Source organism: Peromyscus maniculatus, chromosome 13, assembly GCF_049852395.1.
Source record: "Peromyscus maniculatus bairdii isolate BWxNUB_F1_BW_parent chromosome 13, HU_Pman_BW_mat_3.1, whole genome shotgun sequence".
In the NCBI taxonomy this organism is placed as follows: Eukaryota; Metazoa; Chordata; class Mammalia; order Rodentia; family Cricetidae; genus Peromyscus; species Peromyscus maniculatus.
In genome coordinates this window covers 66,429,762-66,437,910 of record NC_134864.1, presented here as the reverse complement: position 1 = coordinate 66,437,910, position 8,149 = coordinate 66,429,762, and the positions used below count along the sequence as shown (strand labels likewise).

The 8,149-nt window shown below is 40.2% G+C and overlaps 1 pseudogene; it reads left to right on the top strand.

Moving 5' to 3' along the window:
* The first annotated feature begins 6,030 nt into the window (after positions 1 to 6,030).
* On the top strand, positions 6,031 to 7,914 carry LOC102924291 (oxidoreductase-like domain-containing protein 1; annotated as a pseudogene).
* Positions 7,915 to 8,149: the final 235 nt, after the last annotated feature.

Below are 8,149 nucleotides of genomic sequence, written 5' to 3'. Positions count from 1 at the left end.
GCTGCAGCTGTTTCACATCAGAGAAATGGGTTTTAAAACTGTACAAACCTTAGTTCAAAATACCTAAAAACTGGCTCCCTGTGCACTGAGAAGGAGCATCCACCTTCTTAAAACTGGTTTAAGTTATTTACTGACCAATTTTTTATTGTGGCCATGATCTAAAGTTTTAGTCACTAAAGATAAGGCTCTTGATGCCTTTGAAAAAAGTCCAAAATCCTCCAGCAACTGAGCAGCTGGATATGATTAAAAATGTAAATAGGCTCAAGAGATGGATTCCATTTCCAGGTCCTCTGTTTATGAATCACCCACCCAGAGACATAATTTAGTGGAAAGAGAATTTCCTTCTAAAGCAAAAAATAAATTAAGTCCCAGGAATACTGCACAGTCCCCAGCCCTCGGCTGCACTGTTCTGTGGCACAACCAGGCTCAGCCTTCTTTGCCATAAGACATTTGTAATGTTGATGTGTAATCAGCAAATGTGGGTTTCTCTGGCTTTCATTTTCATGAGAAAGGAAAATATTAAGGCTGCCTTTCCAGTAATTGCAACTTAAGCTCCAGATCTTGTTTGGCAGATGAAAGATCATTTACCCAGGAAGCAATATGCTTGGTGGTAAAATTGAGCACGTTACTTATGGGTGCTCAAAGCAAGAGTAAGCCAGCCAGCTGTTTACTTGACCTCTGTGACCCAGATGCAAGTGTTTGCTTTAAGGATCAAGATAGAATCCACTTTGATCTGGGTGGCACAGAGACTGCACAGGGTGGTACAGGAGTCACCCAAGTCACCTACCACCAGTCACCAACCCTTAATCTTTCTACCTGATGAGAACAAAGATAAGTGAATATTAACCCAGATGAAACTGAGTTTCCTGAAACCAGGGGCTCTGGTTGAAGCTGAAGAGAAAGTTACTTCAAACACAAACAGTACCTCAAATACACTGCCAAATATATACCTGCCAAACATACACACACACACACACACACACACACACACACACACACATACACGCTACTGTCCTGGCCATGACTGTTTTTCCTTACCCTCTCAGATAGTGTAGTGTTGAGAAAAGCAAATACTTAGATAGTATTAATATGTAAAAAGAATTGACATTCAAATCAGACTTGAAAGATCTGTTAACTATTAATTCCTTAAACTACTATGAATAACATATTATATGAAACATAAAAAGAATAAACTCTAGTGACTACAGTGGTCTTTATTGATCATACCTGAATTGAAATAACATGACTTATATTACTTCATCTTTTTATTGCCACCCTTGCTATGCATCATCTTTCTGGACAATGAGTAGGAGCCATGAAGGATAGGCAAGCCATCACCATCCCCACCACTTCACTGACCTCCTATAGAACAAGATCACAACTGTACACGTGACACAGCCAGCTACTCAGACTGTCCTGAGATATCCAGGTATATCTGTGAGTCAGCAGTGTGTTTTGATATAAAAAATTGAATTATTTATTTAGCTGGTCCTTTTAAATTTTGTTGCAGAAACCTAACCTAGAAATAACAAAGCAAAGTAGAGTAACTGAGCAGAGTCACAACCAAATACCCTGCAAAGTTAGTTTTCACAACTGCAGTCATTTACCTGGAAACCTTCTTCTTTGAAGTCTTATGTATAAACTTTTACTTCATGGTGTCTTTTCTTACCCAGAGATATACTTTCCTTGTTTTTCGGTCTTGATGTTGTGTTTGCTTCAAGACAAAATTATGATAACAAAGTGACACCAGATGGATTCTGCTGCGGTGGAATTATAGAGGCACCTCACACGTTGACTTACTGGGCTACCTTTGCTACTAAGCCATGAGCCCTAGCCATTGGGAAATATATGCCCAATTGCCCAACTAAAATTGAAAGATTAAAGAAGCAAAAGGTCATTGCTGATTGGGTAATACTAGCTCTGAGAAGTCACTAAAATGAGAGGTAAATTTCTACTCCTATTGGGAAGGAGAGTAGCAAGCTAATAATTGTAAAAATTCAGATTTAACTACCCCTTAATTGCTTTAAACTTTTCCCTTACTGCTAAAATGTAAAATTATTTTCATGAAAAAGTAAAACGTAAGTTTTAAAATACCTTTTTACAGGACTGAATTTGTACAAGATGACTTAATTAACCAATTACTTTTTAAGAGGCTTTCATAAATTAATTGGAGCTTTGGTGGTTATGAAATCACTGAAACAGATTAGAAAACCTAAAGAATTTTAAAATCATTTTCTCTCCACTCCAAACCACAGTTTTATGGAAACTTGAAACTTTGAAATGGCAAGGGTGTATAGAGTAGGTTTATTTTGTAATTATAATTCAAGCAGAAAATACAAAAGCTAAACCACATTCACTATCAGGCACAAAATGAAGCTGAGCAAATGCATGCTTCCTTTCCTGTCTTAGGAGTGACTATATACAATAACATAAGGATGGGTTCCCAGTGCTTTTAAAGATGCTCAGACGGATCCCAAACAATAACTTGTTTTTCTTTCATGCATTCAAGACCAAAAGATACGTGATTTGAGACTGAAATAAATACAAAACAAGCAATACAAAACCTAAGTTTAAATTTAGCAAATGGTACATTCCATTGGTGAATCTAAAATCTAACCAAATTAATACAATTTATTTTTGAACATTTTTAACTTGGTTTTACTTTGCAAGGAACATTGTGTCTGAGTAATCAAAATGTTCCTCAGTTGTGTAGCAAGCACTACCATGCACTCATCAAACCGGACATTTAGAAAGGCCAAATGGTCAATTAATCACTAATAGAGCATTATCACTGAGTACCTGCAACATCTTTTACTAAAGCTTAGCTTCTTGATTAAGATAAATATGAATGTGAATGACTAATTATAAATGAATGTTGTTTTCAATGTTTATATAACAAAGCAGCCATTTCTCAGACTTTGGGATATGATGAAGTGTATAACAACACAAAACTTCTGTTAATACACATGATAATGTCTAAATCAGAAAGTAACTCCTTATTGATAAAAAATATTTAAATTTTCATTCTGGAAAACCCTACATTATCATCTTAAAATAATATAAATCAAAGTACTTCAAAGTCATAGTTCTTTGTTTTTAATTAAAGAAAGTTTTATCTTCCTATTTCCAATCTTTTTCAGCACGACTCTTGGCCTCGTCTGTCTTTCCGCTCTTATCACCCAATCTCTATGGAGCCCTCAGAGCTTTAGGGAACGAAATCAGAGCTCCATCTGTGTTCCACAAGCTCCTGCACATTCCATTCGTCTACCTGGAAAATATGCTGCCCTTTCAGCTCCCAAGGCAGCATCAACCTCTTCCAAAGCCTGACCACAGCATCACTTGCTCTGTTCACGCTTCTCAGTCCCTCAGAACATGGGCTGCTGCTTCTTTGCTGTCCGAGATTTGAACTGTAGTCCATTGCCTGTGTTTCATAATTGCTACATTTAATATTCTTTAAGAATGAGAAACTTTTCTCCAACCCAAGGGTCAGCCCTAAGCACGCATACATTGGAGCAACACTGAAGGTCACACACACACTCACACATACACATACATACAGACACACATACATGCATATACCCATATATAACAATAATAATTGCAGAAGATGTTATGGATGTTCAAGGGAATGAGTGGACATTTTGGAGTGGAGGGGACAGAGGGAGTGTGGAAATAACACAAATATAGTACTCATGTATGAAATTCTCAAAAAATACAAAAATTTTAAAAAGAGTAAGAACCTTTAATTACCTTTCTTATACCAGAACTGAAGACTGACCCTAGGATTTCCAATTTGTAGGCAAATATCCTACCACTGAGTATCCTTATTTAAGACAGAGTTTCATTACATTGTTCAAATAGGTTTTGAACTCACATTGTTGGCAGCCTCCCAAAAAGCTTCTACCAACATAGTCCATGAGGTGCATATCTCAACAAATATCTCTGAAAAGAGAATGGAATGGGGGGGGGGGCAGGAAGAAGAGAAGGAAACCAAGAGAAAAGAAGATAGGTAGGTAGTCAAGCTAGTGGCTCAGGTCTGCCATCCCAGCTCTTCAGAGGCTGAGTCAAGCAGGTCCTAAGGCTGGCAGATCACAAGTTCTAGGCCCACCTGGGCACCAGCATCAGTTAAGATGAACCTAGTTACCTCAGTGAGACCTTGCCTCAGAGCAAAGGCAAAGAAGGGGCCGAGGATAGAGCTCAGTGGTGGAGCTCCTGCTAAGCGTGCCCATGACCCTCCTTCATTCTCCAGTACCCTAACATACTAGTTCCAATAATTTTTCTTTTGGGGGAAAATTACTGGAAATATAAATCATCACAAGATTAGAAATGTATTTATATTGATCATCAGCAAAGTATAGACACCGGAAGACACTTAAAATACACATACCAATATAAGTCCTTAATATTTGCAATGGGAGCAATTAAGTCATGTACATATTGATAAACACCTATTCAAACTAAGCATTGGGAAATAGGAATCAGAGCTCTTAAAAGTGACAAAATCAGAAAGATTCAGTTTGTGTTTTAATAAAACTTGCATTACTAGGCTTCCTAAATAAAAACTAGATACAGCCAAAAGTTTATGGAGATGGAAAGAAAGCCATATTAGTATTAAGGATGTTCCAAACAGATTCCAACATTTATTTGGGGCAACTGTTTCCCAGGGATGAATTGCTTCACAATAATGAGGTCAAACACACTAGATGGTTCTCTAGAGGCCTTTTCTATTCAAAAGGTCTTTCAAAATGAAGTGGGAGTGGAGGAAGAGGCTAGGGAATGATTCCTTCATGAGCCAAATGCATTCTCAGAGCACTAACATCTGTTTCAGTTTACATAGTTGAAGTATGACATTGCACATGGAAATTAAACCCAGGCACCATGCCGAAAACTCAGCCTGTCTGCAGAAGAGATGCATCTACAGCTGGAATTGGTATGTCCACCTCCTACAGAGCATAATATCCTGTGAGCCACCAATGACCCCACTCTAAAAACTCCAAATGTCACAAAACATCTTCCTAACTCTCATGAAATTTTTATAGTAGAGAAAGAAAAGGAGAGGAATATGGTTACAATATGGAGGCATAGAATTTAAGATACTTTTCTCTAGAAAGAGGATTTTAAAACAAAATATCTTTACTCATTACTTTAGACTAAGAAATTCCCAGTCTATTTCATTTCATCAAGTTTGTTTATAAATTGGGTAAATAATCATACTTTTCAGCTTGATAATCAGATCATTTCCGGTAGATACAGATATGCAAACCTTCCAACACAATGATGTGCCTCTACTGCCCCCATGTGGTAGTCTTATATTTCTACAGTTGTAGTTCAAGTTTTTTAAACAATAGCTTCATATTTGATTCACATTTTTGTCACCTCAGACTTCAGATAGGAAAGGACTGCTAAGGACTTGAAGAACATAGGATCTATTCACAGATAATTTTATAGTAAAAAATAATTAATAAATTAATAGTAAATAGGAGTCAACAGCACATATTATCTTGTCTCAAAACATGAGCAAATAGAGTATTAATGTGTAGCAATTCAATATTTACTGTCAAATTGGATGGCAATGGGTTACCACTCATTGAAAGTATTTCAATGTTGTGAGCAGAAACTAGGAAGGTTCATGGAAACATTCACAGAAGAGAACTGAGAAGCCATGCACATACTGGAAAGCTGAAGAGAGCACTACAAGTTGCTAAATAAAGGTAGACATCTTGAATCATCATAGAAACTCATTAATCAAGAAAAAGAAAAGATATTACAAAGGTAAATCAAAATAGTTTATGGCAGGCTCTTATCGCCAAGGCAATGGGCCTTAATTAAGTCTATTACCCTAGTCATAGTCAAGCAGCATGCATTTGTTCCAAGGTAGACCTTCTCCCTCATCCACATGGGTATGAATTTGCATGAAAATAATTTATCTCCAAAACTAGAAATAACCTAGTAGGCCATGTCCTCTAACATTTTACTCTGGCGAGATAACTTAAAACTACAGAGCCCTGGAATCAAAACCAGCCAATGACCATGTCTCCAGGAGAAAAATTAAATAGACATCTAGAAGAACAAAATGGAGTTTGCACGGATGAGAAGCCTTCTCTTGGTGTTTTGCTGAGGCATTCTGTTCTGATGAAGCGCACTTTGAGAGTGAGAACTTCACAGAAAGCAAAGAAACTCAGCCTCACACAGTTTCAACACAAGCTCTACTGTAATCATCAGGGAAATGCAGGGTTATGCAAAGGGCTGAAGACTCCGGCCTGCTGCCAGGGGAGTGAGTCTCAGAGGCAAACATGAACCTCCAAAACTTTATCTCTGTTCTCAAAAAAATGATTGATAATTTTAATCACTTAATGTGAGCTGGATTTTATTGGATGCCATTTTTTTTTTAATGGAGTCATGGAACACCACAAAGAATAAAGAATCTGTAAAGTGAGGCTTAATAACAAACAGCTCCTCAGTCCTCACACACATGGAGTGACCGGAAATTTACACATGAGAAAATGACAATTCTAAAACGAGCAGTAAAGGCTCACACTGTCATTGAACTTGTTTTCCTCATTCTAATGCTGTAGGCCCAGAGTTTACTAATCGTGATGAAAGCAGAGCTCCCATCCATCGCTCTTCAGAAGGGCACAGAGCCCTCCGACTAACTGCTTCCTGCCACCTTAAAGATCCCTAAGAGCGATTCAATGGCCTCCGCGTCTGCACCAGCCGTGGGAACAAGGCTGCAGAGCCTGTCCGGAGAGGTCATGTGGGAGCTGTGTTCTGCCACTGGGCAAGTGCTCGCAGGCCGAGTGGGCCGCAGTGCCCCAGCTGGGTTGCAGGAAGCCTTAAACACAGCCGGGGTGTCCCAAGTCTGGGAGGCCAGCCAGCTCTTGGAGGAGTCAGGGTCAGCGCGCTCACTGAGAGCTTGCTTCAATTTTGGACCCCAGACGAGTTAGCGGGCAAGTCAGTCGCAAGAGTACCAGTTAGTGACCAGGGTCACGGATGAATGTCAGACCCAAGTGTCTTTGAGGCGTTAAAGACGGAGAATGGGGTGACCCAATATCCCTTGAGCTTCTCTTGTGAAATGATGGAAGGAAGATGCAGGACTGAGGAGGGTGCGGATTGATAGTCAGAACGGTCAGAGGAGACGTGCTTAGTTAAAACTGGCTGGTGAGGGTCAGCCGGCTCTATGGCCTTCACCTCGTCCTGTCTATGATCAGTCATCGATCTAGTCGTCTGATCTAGAGCTGTTCCTCCTGCAGTCGTGTGGAGCTCAGGCCCAGTGCCTGGCACTGAACCAGGCCCTTAAATGTCTTCTCATACCAACCAATACGTCCATTTCACAGACAGGGAAACAGTACACAGAAGTGAACTATAATAACTTGTCTACGGTCCTGCAGGAAGTGAGGAGGCTGAGAAGGGTGTTGAGCCACTGGTCCAGTGCTAGGAAGACTAAACATTCCCAGTGCCTTCCCAGCTTCCGGGAGAGTCATACTGATTATCCCATGTTCACAGGGGACACAACAGTTCTCCAGCTGGGACTGCTGCCAGAGTCTTCCCCGAGGAAGACACAGTGTTCTCCAAGACACCATGCTCCAGTGCAAGCCTCTGATAGCTGCAGAAAGTTGGGGATGGACCACAGGGAAGGTTTCCAAATGGGTGCAAAGGATGACAAGAAGCCAAAGGCCTCCCTGCCCCTGGAGAACCTCATAAGACCCCGGGACTCTCTGTCACCTGAGCTCCAGCCTCCCAGAAACTGCTATATGAGTGCTAACTGTGTGTGTAGATTATGCAGAAGCTCTGCTGAGGCATTACCAGGATGATGGGGAGAAGGCCCTGGCCATTGTAGAGGACCATGTGACTGATGAGAACCTCAAGGCCCTCCTCAGAATGGAGATCTGGCTCTGCACACAAAGTAGAGGCTGAGCCAGTTTACCAGGGACCCCTTCCGTGGATAGGCACCACCCTTTAGAAGCAGAAGGGCCACTTTTTTCTTGAGTCTAGAAGACTCCACATGTCTGCCTGGAATAGGAATTATTGTGTAACAACTTCACCTCCGAATAAATTCTCTGTTAAAACTAGAAAAAAAAAATAAATAAAAGGTCTCTAAGAGCCTAAATGGGTTCAATCCAGACAGAGCCCTGAGGAGCTATTTGCGATT